The following is a 16,897-nucleotide window of genomic DNA, read 5'->3' on the forward strand; positions in this document are numbered from 1 at the left end:
CAACTCCATTAAAAGTTAAATAGATTGTTGAATTACACAGTTAAAATCACCCAAGGAGTATAGCTGGAATGTCTGCTCAAAGGTAATATTAATAAATGTATACATGATGTTACTGTTAAAACATGCAATGTTAGTGTCGCTCCATTTTAGCCTGTTATGACCACAATTTACAACCAAGGATCATTGTCCACTCCCTCACTTATACTTTATCCGAGTAGAGGATGTTGCCACTAGCATATAATGATCGCTTACTCTGTTTCCATAATATGAAAGTGAGCGCAGATACCTGAAAAGGCCTTTAGAGACAAACACATAATGAACGACAGAAGAGGAACCTCCCCTATGGCACCTACACTACTTTTGGTAATGCATGGTCATTTGGTCATTTAACATAAACAAAACCCAATCCTCCAGTGTCTGCCTCCACATCTTAACCTGTTTAAGTTTATGCAAATCTCCATGTGAAACAGTACAACACTGGGGGGGTCCTTGTAGGGAGGAGGGTCCTTGTAATTGAAATTCAAATCCCTATCCACAATTATATACCCTCCTGTTGAGCTGATATACCAATCTTCAAATAGCAGTGACAATTTCCCCAATGTCTCACTAAGATCGCCCTGAGAATGTTGCCAATAAATGTTCACCATTTACCTGGACACATTTAATTTCCCTTGTCAAGAAAACTACCATCACCCCTCAGCCCAGATCCTCTTGCTTAATCATTACATATCCTGAGTTATTCTGTACGGCAACTACTAAGCCGCCAGGATGCCGGCCATGTTTCCCTTTAGAAGCAGATTGAAACATAACCTGGTATCAATGAAACACGGGGCAAGACATCAACCATACTTCCTCCAACAAAAGTAAAGTATATGATCTCAGGAATGTACATAGCTCGTAGTTGTTCAACAAATCATTATATCAACCTACAATCAATGAAATACATTTGAAGTAGGTATATATCCACTAACGGTGTTTTTTCAAATCCTTCAATTGAGAGATGGATTCTTTTAATGCCACAGCTAGCCATCTCCATTCACTCACATTAATAGGATTATGCTCTCAATTGGCCATACCCTCCCCTTCTTTAGAGCATACTAATTGGGGACTCCCCGCCCCTTCACCCTCTCGCCTTTGAGGGTCCAACACCAGCTGGCTCATTAAACAGGGCTCATCATAAGAGTCTTGCTTCGGGGCATATTTAATTAGGTCCTAGCCTAATTGCTGCAGACTATTCACTGCCTTCATGAACACATCATACACAATCCTAGAAGGAATAGTTAGGGTAACTTGAAAGTCTTTCTCTATGTCAATAAATTCCACAAGCTCAATCTTCTTTGTCGTGATTAGCATAAGGCTGTGTATCTTGTACAAAAGAGCCAGGACATTTGACCTGTTCAAAACACCCGGTGCCCCAGATTCAAAAATATATTCCAAAAACAATTTAGAGTAGCCCTGCCACTCTCTGTTTCCTGTGCCTCACCCCTTAGTAGATGCATCACCAGGCTTGTTCTTTGAATTGGGTATGACTTGTGACTGTTGTATAGATTGTTGTGGAGGCAACACTGATAGGCATTCCCTGGAGTAACTATTTACCCCCATATTTAACACCTGCCCCCTCCACATCAAGAACCTGATCTGGAGTAGAAGTGTTATGAACCAAGTCTTTCAAAGTCTCCACCTTCGTCAAGTCGCCTGTAGTTAATATGGAGACATCATCCATAGACATCAGCTCGCTGCTCAAGACCTGCTTAAAGCTCACCTCGTTCAACCTACTTTCCTTACATTTATCCTTTGCCTTCTGACTTGTTTTAATAGGAGAAAATAGGGACTGCTCAAGCTCCACAATGCTCTCTGTATGGGGCATTTCCTTTATATGATATGATAAGTCATTTACAACACGCCTGTGCACAAGTGTTTCTAGGAAAAACAAGAAAAGGAAGGGAGGACAGAAAGAGGACAAAACAATGATCTTACTGGGGTTGGTGTCATTCAGATCCTGCAAGTATGGGGGGCAGTGGGAGAAGTGCCAGAGAGTGTAGGGAAGGAGGCAGAGTGCAAGGTAGCTAATAAGGGCAAGGTAACTAGTTATTGCAGCCGGGAGGTGGCTCATAAGTGTCAGGGGACTGCAGGGTTGCAGATACAGTCCCTTAAGTAGTTGGGAGACCCACAGTCAGTGCAAGGGCAACCATGTGTGCAGGAGCATGGTCCGGTGAGTTCAGTGGGGGGCCAGGTACCCAGTATGCGCAGCAGACATGGACATCAGCAAGGGAGAGGGAGAGAGAAAGCGGAAACGAAAAGGAAGGTCTTGAGTTGCTTCCTGAACCTAGGGTGGTACTGCTTAGGTTTGAGAAAGGCAGGGAGGCTGTTCCAGAGGGAAACCCCAGCTTAGGACAGAGATCTACTCCCCACTCTCTGCCTGGAGAAGCGTCTGACCCTCAGAGAGTTGGAGGTGGCCGAGCAGAGTGCGCGAGAAGGAAGATGCTTAGGATGAGAAAATTGGATGTAGTGTGGTCCCTAGCCCCAGAAAGCCTTGTGGACGATGCAGATGGTCTTGAACTTGATCCTTGCAGCCGCAGGAAGCCAGTGGAGAGATTTCAGGAATGGGGAGATAAGATTGCTGGGCCTGAGGCCAATAACAAGTCACGCAGTGCTGTTCTGGATATGTTGTAGAAGGTGAAGAGTAGAGGCAGGCAGATTTATAAAGAGGTTGTTGCAGTAGTGCAACCTATAGAGGACAAGGGCTCTGGAGACAGTGAGCTTCTGAGGGAAAGTTAGAAAAGGAAGAATACCTCTGAGGAGGTGTAGTTGATAGTGTGACTTCTTAGAGACGTCAGAGATATGAGGAGAGAAGAAGAGGATGGAGCCTCACTGGAAGGAGCATGTAGAGGGCCCAGGGTGGGCAGCCAAAGTGAGATAGGGAAGGTCGGAGCAGGACTCCCAATGAGGAGGATCTCAGTCTTACTGGCATTAAGGCAGAGATCATTGGAGTCACACCATTCCTGAATTGTGGACAGACAGTCTGGTATGAGAGAAGGAGCAGTAGAGGCTGAGGAGAGCCTGAAGGAGAGCTGGGTGTCATCCATATTGATTGATTGATATTTTATTTCTATCGCGCTCGTACACAAGTGTTTCAGAGCATGACAAGGCAAGGGAGGGGAACAGGGGAGAACAAAACAGCGATCTTACTAGGCCCAGTGACATTGAGAATGCGCAAGTGCATGGGAGAGGGGGGAGGGGAAAAGTGCATGGACAGGGGCGAGGTGGAAAGTGCGAAGCAGAGGAGAAACAGATAAATAACAATAAATAAATAAAAAAGGCAACAAACAGTGGTAATGCAGCCAGCAATTTGCAAGTGCTAGGTTTAAGGCAGCAGACAGGGTAGGTCCTATAAGTGCAGGAAGAAAAAGGGCGGGGCTGTATGGGTACAGATACAGACCGCCATGCAAGGGGTGGCCCGGAGGCAGTGCGGGAGGGTGAAAGGATGAGCAGGTACCTGGGCCCAAAAGACAGAGGGTGGCCAGGTGCACAGTGCCAAGAAAGAACAGGGGAGAGGGGGAGCGAAGGCAGAAGAAAAGAGGAAGGTCTTGAGGTGCTTCCGGAACCGGAGATGATTCTCCTCAAGTTTTAGAGTGGCAGGGAGACTGTTCCAGAGGGAGGCCCAGCCGAGGACAGATATCTACCCCCAGCTCGTTTCTTAGAAAAACGACTGTCCCTGAGTGAGTTGGAGGTAGAGGAGCGAGAGCTCGAGAGGGGATGTATTTGCGGAGGGATAGCTGAAGGTATTTTGGACCCAGGCCCAGAAAGCCCTGTGGACAATGCAGAGGGTTTTGAATTTAATCCTTGCATCCACTGGGAGCTAGTGAAGAGATTTCAGAGCTGGAGAGATACGATCCCAGAGCTTGAGGCCAAGGACAAGTCTCGCAGTCCTGTTCTGGATTAGTTGCAGAGGTCGGAGAGTAGAGGCAGGTAGATTTAGAAGGAGGCTGTTGCAATAGTCCAACACTGAAAGTTAGAGCAGAAGGTAAAGATGTGGTGGGCCAGAGGTGCCAGGTAGTGGTTGAATAGCCAGGGAAATAGGTTAGACTCCTAGGGAACATCACAAGTAGAGAGAGGGATAGAAGAGAGGAAAGACCCAAGTTGGACATTGGAGGGCCAGTCAGTGAGAAAGGAGGTCAACTATGCCAGGGACTGACTAGAGATACCCAAGTTGTCTCAGAGATGATTGAACAGGATGGCATGGTTGACTGTGTCGAAAGCAGAGGATAGATCAAGGAGAATGAGGTCAGAGGGAAGGTTAGATTCAAGATTGGACAGCAAGTTTTTACTGGTGTTCAGGAGAGCAGTTTCTGTGCTTCTGGCTGCTCTGAAGCCAGACTGGTGCCCATGGAGACAACAAACAGATTCAGTGGGCCTCATTAAGACCCTGGCGTTAAGGGTTTAACAGCGCCGTAAAAGGTGTTGGCGCCGTTAAACCCTTAACGCCTGATTATGAGGTCCCTTTGCGGGACCCGACCTTAACAGCTTGTTTTTCCAGCCGTTAAAGTAGGGACCCGCAAAGGGACTTTGTGTGCTAATAACGGTACCGCAATTTGCGGTATCGTTATTAGCGCCTTCCCCATTCCCATTGAGCCCTATGGGGCAAAAATGGGAATGGGAAGGGCCATGGTGGTGTGGGATGTTTTTACCCATACATCCGAGCCCTACCTCAAAAACTGTGCAGTACTGGCATTGAAAACATCATGACGGCCAGAGCTTCCCAGAAAATGCACAGGGAAATGCATGAAGAATAGGCTGCCACCCATTTTGCCGATGTTATGGGCACAGAAGGGCACTGCCTAAAACCACCATTGGACTACCCACACAGTAGCCTGAAACCATTGGGAATGGCAATGCTGATTGCCAAAAGCAACCTAGAATTGTGGGGAATTCATTTTCTTAAATCCCAAAAATGGGTGCATTACCAGTACTCACCACTATCAGAAAGCCGGCGTTTTAAAACAACACCAGATTTTTTTATTTGTGTAAAACTGAATAGATGAACCCAAAGCATGCCAAAGAAAGACTTACTGAGAGGTGGATCCAATGTAAAGTTATATTCTGAAGTGACATGAAGGTTTATAACAAGACTGGCTGAGCTGTGGATTTCAGCAGTTTAAGTAAATTTGGACTGAAAGACACTAAAAATGTAAATGTTTAAAAAAAATGAGTGACCTACTTTTGAGTGTCACATAGGTTGCAATTGTTTAAATGTCATAGTTTAAACTTAGAATCAGTATTCTAGCTGCATATGTAAAAATGGTTAGTTTTATTTGAATGCAGAAAACTGGGTAACTAAAAGTGACATTAGCTGGGGCTGGCTTAAGGAACTGAATTCTGCCCACCAGCTACCCCCGACAGGAGTTGAGACTTGCACAACAGCTGTGTTCCCAGGCTGACCTGCATTTTGCTGCTCCCACCAAAAGGGATATGACACTTCTCTGATTGAATTACCTGGGCTCTGCAGGAAATTGAACAAAGCCCTGTCCTGACTCAGGCAAATGTTTTATTATGGGGGCCATAAATGGCTTCCTCTTGAACAATGGGCCTTCCAGGGCCCAGGCAGATGGTTTATTGCAGGGGTAATAAAAATGGCTTCCTCTTGGCAGAAACTGGGAGGGGGAGAAACTGGAGACAGAGGCTGAGCTTGAAGAAAGTGGAAAGACTGGTTTCTGTACCATGTGACCTGAAAAGACACACCCCTGTAGCCAGAATATGGTTTTAGAAAAAGATGAATAACTCATAGTACGGACTTGTCATAATTATTTAAATGATACCAGAATTCTTGTGATTTTTCTGCCCACATTTTAAGAGGTTTTTAGAACCGGTGGCATGATCTGGGGGCAAGCTAGCAGTTAAGAGGGTATTACTTAAAATGTATGCATGTGAAAAGTCTGATACTTCATCAATTAATGCCTGCAAGCCTTGCACACATTTGGGTAAATTTGAGTAAGAATCTGATATTGGTAACTTGACCAAAAAGTGAAATATGTTGCCATTTCTGAATGCAAGCTCCCAGGAAGAGCAGATTTGGACAGGGTATACCTCCTGTGATATGTGATGGGTGCATGTAATTTTAAACAAATGTGTACCTGTGCAAATATGTCTTTTGGGTCAAAATATAGATTGTGTGTAATTTGACAGGGGTGGGTTCTCTGTACCATAAACAGACCTCATCATGATGACACTTCATTTCATTCCCCCAATCAAGGGGAAGAGGATGAAGTGGCCAATGACAAGTGGAGAGGGGTAGAGCCTAGTGATGCTGCACACACACCCACTTTCAAAACACATAAAAGCAGACAGTCAGGACAGATAGGGACCTTCAAATCCATTTGCTGCGGGACGCTCTGCCGGGAAAATCCATACTTTACATCCATCAATCTGAAGTGGGAGAATGGAAGACCAGGCTCCCGTCCTTTACCTCTCGCGCTTGGCCTAAAGGGTCACGACCCAGACACCCGCCACGAGAAGAGTTTGTCCATTTACCAGACGACCAGATACCCTGGTACAGGAACATACGGATGTGTCCATCTGCCTGCCCAGCAGCCCGCACTAGCCATGCCGACACCTGCGGCACGGACCAACTAGACTAAAACCTACACGTCGTTAGAGATGCCATGACGACCTAGCCAACGGTTAGCACACCTGTACAAATATACACACTGGACACTCCCGCACCAATCTACACGAAGAATATACCCAGTGCTATGACGCAGGCGACAGACATACTCACGGACGTGCATCTTTATTATTTTCTATATAGGCTTTCAAAATGCAGCAACGCAAGACGCGTCATGAACTCATCTAAAAAGCTTGCTCACGCTTCTCCTAACACCAGTTGCCACAATGAGAGATATAATGAAGACACGATACTGGTCATGAAACTATATGGTACTGTAACCTAAAAAGCACCTGTGCACCAGACGGACCCACTTATACACCAGGCCTAAGTAGGCCGCAAGCAAGAGCTTCCATGGACGTTAAAAGAACAAGAGCCAGATTGCTGATCCTGCAGAATGAGCCCGGCGAAGCAACCAGCCAAGGTCGCAATGTTGCAAACCCACATTCCAAAAGCCAATCATCAAGGGCACGATGTTGCAACCTCGCACGCCGCGCACCAACGTTAAAGTCACACCTGCAAATTAAACCAGACACACAGTGGAAAAACAATATTAATTGTGCAGAATTATGCCTCAAACACGGTCTCACCTCACGTGACCAAGCCGAACCTGACATGATGCCAAGCCCAGGAGAAAGAAAGCGTCTGGATCTCTCGTTACAAGACATAAGCAGATACAATTAAAAAGGCTCAATGGACATCTGCGACAGTGGGAGCAGTCAGCCCTCCAGCTATGAATAAATCCTCACATTGTCTGCACGTACCCATAGTGAAACATTGTTGCAAATGACAGGTACACCGAGAGCTGGGAACAGCGATGGTCCCAGGCTGGGAAGCTCGCGGGCGCACCAATCAGAACATGGTGCTCCTATCACTGACGCCATTAGCTTTAACCAATCATCAGGGGTCTCCATGTAACAATTCTCATGTATCTAATCATAGGGACAACCCAGATATATCACCTGACTAACCCTCGACCACTAACATTGTTCTCTATACGTGTGCTATACTAACCCTACCACTCGAGTAACCAATTAAGAGTGGCGATAGGTTTTTTACTAACTTTTCAATATGACGCAAGTAGCGCGTCATATCAAGGTAAAAAGGGCCTGCGAGCCCTACGATTGTGTGTGTGTCAGGACGGACGCGTACGCTCCTTGACCCACCCCTGCCGTTTTTGTCTAATAAACAGCAGAGTCACCTTGCTTCTTGCATGTGTCTCATACTCTGTCTCATCTGGGATATACGGGAGGAGTTGGGGCCTCCCTGCCCGGAGGTCTGAGGACGGCCCGGCCGACCCCGGCAGAATTTCCCCCACGACAAGTTGGAGGCACTGCTGAGATCTGTTTAAGATCGACTTTTTATTTTTACTTTTTCCAGGCACTCCCGTTGCGAGGAGGGAGGTGTTGCACAGGTGAGCGGCGAAGGTTTAACAACTTAGTGTTGGCAATGGAATGAATGGTAGTGAAACGAGTGCGAGAGCAGTCGGCTACGTCACGCGAAAGAGGGGGGCGGAGCACGAAAACATCACGTGCGGCCGCTCGTAGACACTGATTGGCCTAGGTTGCGACTACGTGTAAGGATGGGTGTGTGTGGTTTCCTACGATTTGGCATTTATTGATCAATGAGTAGATGAGGATCCCTATTGTTCGAGCAAGAAACTCGAAAGGTAGATGACGTTTCCCTGTAGGCGGTGGCTAGCTAGTTGCCCAATACGGAAGATAATTGGCTGGTTAAGCCCTCCTGTTGAGGGGCGTATCACACGCGAGGCGACGCAGCGTGCGCAGTCCGATTATATTATTGATTTGATTACCTTGTTCCAGGAGTGACAGGAAGACAGCTGTAGGGTTAACGGGGGTAGATTGCAATTGTATTTTTAACTTAAAGAATATATGAAGAACTTACCAGTAGCTCGAAGAGATCGGTGACGTCACCAGTAGGGCTTTAATAGGATATCACGAGCACAAGGCACATTGGTTTTGAGAGTGGTTGGGAAGAGAAATATGGTAAGGGAGCGGACACGGAGATAAACGGTAAACGAGTGGATCGGGGAAAGGAGAAGGGGGAGGGGCGTGGCTGCGCACGGAGAATGCCGGCCACGGCAAGTGTAAAAGGGGGAGGAGAACGTGGAAACAGGACGACTGTATAAGAGCGTCGTAAGGGGTACGCAGCCGCAGGGGGCTGCGTGCGCTTCGGCCGCAGGGGGCCGTAAGGGTGTTGTATAAAGAAAGAAAGACAGAAGGGAATATACAAATGTAAAACCCCATATATATTTTTTTTTTATTATTGTATAATTTTGTCAAAGGATTGTCGTAAGTCCCCAAACTTACGGGGCCAGGTAAACAATATAAGGTTGTATATTGTAAACGGCTAGTGAGATAAACTGCTACCAGATAGGGGAAGGGTAACAAGTGGGGCGCTACTATGTCATACGGGACAGGGTCGGGAGGGTGGGGGAACACCCTCACTACCCCACTACAACACATATGCACCACACTGCCACCCCATAGGGAGAAACTAATTAAGTACAGCATAGAATGGACCCAGGGGACGGATAACAAAATGCTAACACCATGGCCGCCTAATGGTAGCTTCGATCCATATGCCCAACATTCACTGCCAAACCATCTGCACAATACATACAAGGGGAAGAAGTTGGCAAACCATGTGGAGGTGATTAACTTATGGAGGATGTTCCAGGGGTCCCGACCAGGACCAAATGGAATGTTCACTATGGGGGAAACACCGGAAGAAAAAGAGATTAAGGAGGAAGGAGAGGATGGGAAAAAGGGGAGTGAAAGCACAAAGAACACGGGGAACGGAGGAGAGGGAGGAGAAAAGAATAATAAATCAGATGACATAAAAAAGGAACCAAGCAACGAGATACCCATAACACAGGGAGTGAAAACAGAGGGAGGGGGTTTTACCCTTTAAGAGAATTAGGCGAAATAGAAAGAGGACAGTTAAGGGCGGCTGAAGGATACTCGAACCCGGCATACAGCCCTCCACCATATGTGGCTCATAGGAAGATGCCAGTGGGGGAGGGGAGGATTGGAGAAGAACAGACTGTAGAGATAGGAAATGATGAGTGGGTAGCTGCACAGATATTATTAAAATTACGAGGTTCACTAACTGGGGAAGAGAGGGAGGTAGTAAAGAAAACAGACGAGGATAGTGCCAGAGAGAGTGAAATGAGGGGGGAAGAGCTATTACGGCAAAAGGAAGAGACTTTGGAGAAACGATTAGCAAAGCTAAGGGATGAGCAGAATGAATTGATCAAACAGCTCGAGAGGGAGGAAAGAGAGAGAGCAAGGAAAAGGAAAGAAGGTAAGAACGAAGTGGAAAAATTAAGGGAACGGAATGAGGAGCAAAGGAGAGAAGCTGAAAGGGTAAAAGCAGCAGCAGATAGGGTATCAAGAGTAGTGCTGCGAGAGAAGAAGAGGGAAGAAGAAGAAAAAAAAAAAGAAATGGCAATATGGAAGAGGAGGTTACTATCAGAGACAGCTAAGAAATATGAAGAAGGGAAGGTAATAGAGAGTATAGTAGAAAGAGAAAGGGTGAAATGGGAAAGGAAGAAAGAGGATGAAAGAATATTGGAACAGATGAGCAATGAAGTGATGGAGGAATTGAAAAGGAAAAGGGAGGAAAATAGTAGGGAGATGGAGGAGAGAAGTGAAGGAGGAAGAGAAGATAGGAGTAGGGAGAGTGAAAGATGGGGGGATGTATATAGAAGCAGAGAAGTAGCGACAACATCAGCACTAGGGGGAGCAGTTGGTAACGGAGAAAAAGGAGAGTTAGACCTAATAGACTTACAAACAGTAACAATAAAAGGGAAAAAGACAGAGTGGGGGATGCCGTTTATGAATGATTTTTGTAGTGAGGAGGAAGAAGGAGTGGAGAGGGAAGGAAGAAAAAGTGAAAGGGAAAGCTTAGATAAGCTATACCTCACCCGAACCAACATAGACTCGCCATGGATCAGTAGGAGAAAGGAGGAGCTGGAGAGAAGTGAGGAGGGAGAGCAAGGACTAGCGGAAAGACAAACACATGAAACCACACCATCCCCATCATGCCCTCCCCCATCGCACCCTACATGCTCAACCACCTCACGCTCGCTGCGCAAAATAAAACTCGCGCCCTTCATAGACGAACTGACACCCTATGCATGTCGGCTTAGAGACCTCCCTAGTCGCAGGCAGGACAGACGAATACACATGCCCACATTAAACACAGGAAATGATGACAGGAGGGGAAAGGATGGAGAAGAAGGAGTTAAGAGCAGGGGTAATAAGGACGAAATTGAAGATGTAAAAGAAACGGAAGAGGAGGACGGGTGTGAGGACTCGATAGTATGGAACATAAAGGGTGAAACGAGACACAACTTAATGCCACTTTTGGAGAGAGGAGGGGTTAGACCACAGTATGTCCCTTGGAAGCATACAGATAAAGAAAATATAAAATGTAGGCTTCCATCATTAAGTGGAGATGCGGGTAAGTGGAAATATGAAATGGAAAAACACACCGCAGGACAGAAACTAGCAGTAGGAGATGTAAAGGGCCTGTTAATATCAATATTGGGGGATAGAGCGGATGACATTTGGAAGAGAGCGGGATTTCATGGGGTAACAATAACAAACACATCGCATGATGGGGCACCATTCGCAAACTGCAGACATGCACTATGGCAGGCACTGAGGGTACAGTACCCAGACACATCAGACATAGGAGCAATTACTTCCCGTAAGATGCGTGAGAATGAGGATCCTGTTGATTATATCCAGGAGATCCAAGAGAAGTGGCGCATGGAAACTAGAGAGCAATGGGATAAAACACCAGCAATATTCTATCATATACTAGTACAAGGGCTCCCAGAAGGAGTTCAGAAACAACTAAAGAAAGTAGTGGGAATGGAAGCAAAACCATGGCCAGAAATACAACTGACTATAGTACATCACTGCAGGACATGGCAAGGAAAAATGAAACAAAAGGAAGAGGACAGGAAAACAGAAGAGGCTAAACTAGTACAGAAAAAACTTACTAAATATACAATGGAAGGGGCACTAATAACTACGCCCACAACAATGGCCCAAAGCCCCACACAAGTAGTGGCTGCACAGGATCCCGCCCAAATACCACCTTCACAGACTATAACACAACAAGCGCCGCCACTGCAATTACACACACCCAACATGGGAGGAGGGTGCTCAATGCAAGGAGCTGGGTATTATAATTATAACAGGGGGAGAGGAGGATTTATGAGAGGGAGAGGATACGGATATAACACCCAACAGCAGGTGGGAGGACTTAGAAATTCCTACCCCACAGGGCAACCAGTATACCAGGACAACACAGGGAGCTTCCCATGGCAGAGCAGGGAACCACCCGTGTGTTGGAGTTGTGGATTATTAGGACACATGTCACGCACGTGTAGGGTTAGGCCAGGAACACCAGCATGGAATGAACAGGGACAACCTAGGACCTCACAAGAACAGCAGGGCATACAACAACAGCAGACGTTGCAACAGGGAAGTGAACAACAACAACAAATAACACAACAACAGCCACAGACATATTCACTGCCACAACAACAGGTAGCGATAACACAACAACCCCAAACACAACAAACACAATTGGGTAGGGTGACGGTGTTGGGACACAACCCTTACACAGGAAATGGCCAATCATTGTACCCTCAATAGGACAGCCCACAGACGGCCTTGGTGTGTCCCATCCTGTCAGTAACACCTAATAGTGCGGAGGAGCCACGCATAGAGGTAACGATAGGTGACAAAAAATTATCATTCCTTGTTGACACCGGGGCAACCCGGTCTTGCATAAGGGAAGGTAAATTTAAGATGTCAGGCGAAGCCATGAACACCCAAGGATTCTCTGGGGCTAAAGGGTTGGTTCCCTTTACTGATAACATTCCCTTATCTATTGGAGATTATGATCTGTCAGTTCCACTTTTATATTATAGTGCCTCACCAGTAAATATATTGGGGAGAGATATAATGAACAGGTTGAATATGACGATCTCCTTTACAGAGGACGGCATAATTTGCTCTACTCCAGGGATTAACATGCTCGCAGCACGACAGATTATGCAAGCATACTGCGGACAGACAGCGATTAGGGCGGAGCCAGTAGATGGCGAGCTATTTCAGTATGGAACAGATATGGCATTTGCATGGATGCCAGGGATAGAAGGGAAAATATGGAGGAGGCCAGCAGCCTATCTGTTCCGACCAGAAACACCTGTTAATGAACCAGAAGGAAAGGTGGTTTTAATGGACATTGAGAGCATTATTGCAACAGCTGATTATATTGCTGTGCACGCCCAAGATAAAGAAGGAAGAGCATGGAGGGCAGTGATAGCACTAGCAGAAGGATGTAGGTTAACCCAGGTGTCAGATGAGGAGCTGTTCTCAGAAGAAAAGGAGGAAGGTGAAATGGTGTTCATGATGAGTGTAGAAATATGGTTAAGAGTGGCTCACAAACAAGTAGCACAGAAAATTGCGATGGCACTTGAGGCACCCGCATGCACCCCAGTCCCCTTCTTTAAGGAGGATATGTCAAAAGTACCCAAATCATTGTGGACTATTAGCCCTTATGACGTGGGGTGCATAAAAAGCATAGGGGGAGTAAGGATAAAATTGAAAAAAGGTGCCATACTACCCAGAGTGAAACAGTACCCACTGTCAAAAGAGGCAGATGAGGGCATATATGAAACCATAACGGCCCTTATAAACAATGGCATATTGGTCCCCTCAGAATCACCATGCAACACGGCTGTGTACCCAGTGTGCAAGGCTAAAGGGGGGTCTTGGCGCTTCATACAGGATCTCAGGCCCTTGAACAACATAGTAGAAGCAGAATATCCCGTTACAGCAAACCCGGCTACAATATTGTGTGGCATTCCAGCGGAAGCATCACGATTTACAGTGATCGACCTCAAAAATGCTTTTTTCTCAATACCATTACACCCAGACTCACAAGATCTGACAAGCTTCACTTACCGAAATACAAAGTGGAAACATACCAGATTGCCACAGGGGTATTGCGAATCACCCTCAATTTTCAATAGAGTAATACAGATGGATTTGGGTAACATTGAAGTGGAAAGCAAAGTGTTGCAGTATGTGGATGACATAATAATTTGCAGTACAAACGAAAGTAAATGCAGAGAGGACTCCTTAAAGATGTTGACAATTTTGGCTGAAAAAGGGTACAAGGTAGACATGGAAAAGATACAATACTGTCAAGAACAGGTACTTTACATTGACCAACTCATATCCCAACATGGAAGAAAGATTGCACCACAAAGAGCACAGGCCATTTCAAGCACTCCAATGCCACAAACTGTGAGGGAACTGCAGCAATTCCTGGGGCTGTGTAACTACTGTAGAGCATGGGTATTTGATTACAGTTCATACATAGGATCCCTGCTTGAGGCTTTAAGGGAAGCTAATAAAGGGGAGAAAAAGTTGGGGTGGACTATGGAAATGAAAGAGGCCTTTGATGAATTGAAAGATGCGATATCAACTGCTCCAGTACTGGCATCCCCAGACTATGAGAGACGATTTTTTATATTTTCACATTGCGACTCAGCAGTAATGAAAGCAGTATTGGCCCAAAAAACAAGCATGGGCTATAAACCAGTAGCATTTTACAGCGTTCACTTGGACCCTGTGATGTTAGGTCACTTCCCTTGCGAACAAGGTCTCGCTGCAGCTGCTTTTGCAGTGGAAAAAGCATCAGCAATAACCATGGGGTGTCCAACTACACTGTTTGTGGAACATGCACTATTTGCAATATTGAATAAACCTAAGTCCACCCTAACCACGCAGAGGGCATCAGGTTATGAGATCATCCTGTCTAGAGCTGAACTAGCAATTGTTAGATGTAGCACGGTTAACCCTGCAAGGTTCCTAGCAGAAGTAATTGAGGAGGGAGATTATGCCCATGACTGTACACAAATAACTGAAATATACTCATGTACTAGAAAAGTTGAAGAAAACGCACTAGAGGGAGGTGATCTTTTGTTTATTGATGGGTCATCAACTATTGATCAAGGAGATGGGATACGGAGAACTGGGGCAGCAGTGGTAAAAATGATGGAGGCACCGGTGTGTGTGGCTATGAAATGTGTACAATTACCACAGCATTACTCCGCTCAAGCCGCGGAACTGGTTGCACTAATATTGGCATTGAAGGAAAGCTTTGACAAACGAGTAACCATATACTCCGACAGTGCATATGTTACATCCACTGTCCACTCAGGGCTGTCGAAATGGAGAAGAAGAGGGTTTAGGAGAGCTGATGGCACTCCAGTGCAACATGCCCTCTTATTGGCTGAACTAATTGAAGTAATAAATGACCCCCAAGAATTAGCCCTAGTAAAATGCACCGCACACACCAATGGTGAAGACCACGTCTCAAAAGGGAATGCAGCAGCAGACGCACATGCAAAATATGCTGCATACTTTGGTGAGATATGGAACCCCCCAGAATCACAGAGAGGGAGAGGGAGGGGAATGGCTAAGGAGATGTTGATAAGAGAAGGGTACACCCATCTCCCAGCCACGCAGATTATGGAGCTACAAGCGGCTGCACCAATGGCTGAAAAAGAAATATGGGTAAAAAGAGGATGTACAATGTCACCAACCGACGCACTATGGCGCCAGGGTGGCACTGGAAAGGTTGTAATACCATTGGCACTTTTGAACACCGCCCTGAGCCAATTACATCACCCAGCCCACACAGGCAAGGAAGTAATTGCAGCACGAATTAGAGAAGATTGGTTCTGCCCCGAGTTAAATTCTCATGTGTCGAATTTTATCAGCAATTGTCTCACATGTCAACAGTTTACGGCCGGTCATACCCTAAAAGTAATAAGAGGTACTATACCCCGGCCAGAGGGACCTTTTCGGCATCTTCATATTGACTATGTTGATATGATCAACATATGTCAAGGTAATAGGTATATGATTGTAGTAGTATGCCCATTCTCTAGGTGGATTGAAGCAGGGCCCTGTTCACACCCAGATGCATTTAGAGCAGCCAAATTCCTAGTGAGGGAGGTCTTCCCCAGGTGGGGAGTGTGCGAGGTGTTAAGGTCAGACAATGGCCCACATTTCGCAAACGAAATGTTCCAGCATATCACATCCTTGCTGAACATAAAACACAAATTCGCATGTGCATACCACCCACAGGCCAACGGTGTATGTGAACGCCTGAATGGCCTATTAAAGGAGGCAATTGCAAAGATACAACAAACAACAAAGAAAAGCTGGTTATATTGCCTTCCATTAGCCCTATTTGAACTGAGGAATAGGCCAGGGTCCGACCACCACCTCACCCCACACGAGGTGGTTACCGGACGTCAAATGCGCCTTCCCCTAACGCCAACGTCAAGAGCATTCACTGACCATGAAAGCACAGCGAGTGTTCTAGGTGATGAAATGTACCAATATGTGTCTTCTTTGATTACTAGTGTTGTGTTTGTGTCTCAACAGCTCGAGCGCACACGGGGCGGGTCTAACAGCAATCAACAAGAAGGCTCGAATACAGAAGTGGAAAAGGAAAACCTGTGTAAACTTGCTAAAGGTGACCACGTGCTACTTCGCAATTTCAACAGGAAATGGAATAATGAACGATTTACTGGCCCCCATCTGGTAGAGGAGGTATCAACAAGAGCAGTAAAGCTAAAGGACAAGCGTGCCTGGAACCACCTACATGATGTAAAGATCTACAAACTACAGACCCGCCCCAGCGCCACCGACAGGTCCATTGGGAGAACAACAACAACATCACCAACGGCGGAAGAGAGTTCTACCACAGCCGACGACCCAATTGTTCCCATACCCTGTCACTCCCCAGCTTCCCCGGAGACAATAATTGACGAAGAAAGGGGTGATCCCCATACTGCCCACCCCATGGTCACACGCTCAAAGAGTAAAAATACTTCCGCCAGCTGAGCCCAAACCCCCTGCCCATTGACCCCCAAATATAGTAATACCCGAACTGAAGGACATTGCCTGCACAAGTACGAACTGAAGGACATTGTCTGCACAAGTACACATGTAAACACGTGAATGTTCTCTTTTCTCTTCTCTCGCACATACAGGAACTGCGTATTATTGTATTGTTAAGAAAATAGAAATGTTCTCTTTTCTCTTCTCTCGCACATACAGGAACTGCGTATTATTGTATTGTTAAGAAAATAGATAAATAACAAAT

This window comes from Ambystoma mexicanum, chromosome 5q (assembly GCF_040938575.1).
Source record: "Ambystoma mexicanum isolate Mex_15411 chromosome 5q, UKY_AmexF1_1, whole genome shotgun sequence".
Lineage (NCBI taxonomy): Eukaryota > Metazoa > Chordata > Amphibia > Caudata > Ambystomatidae > Ambystoma > Ambystoma mexicanum.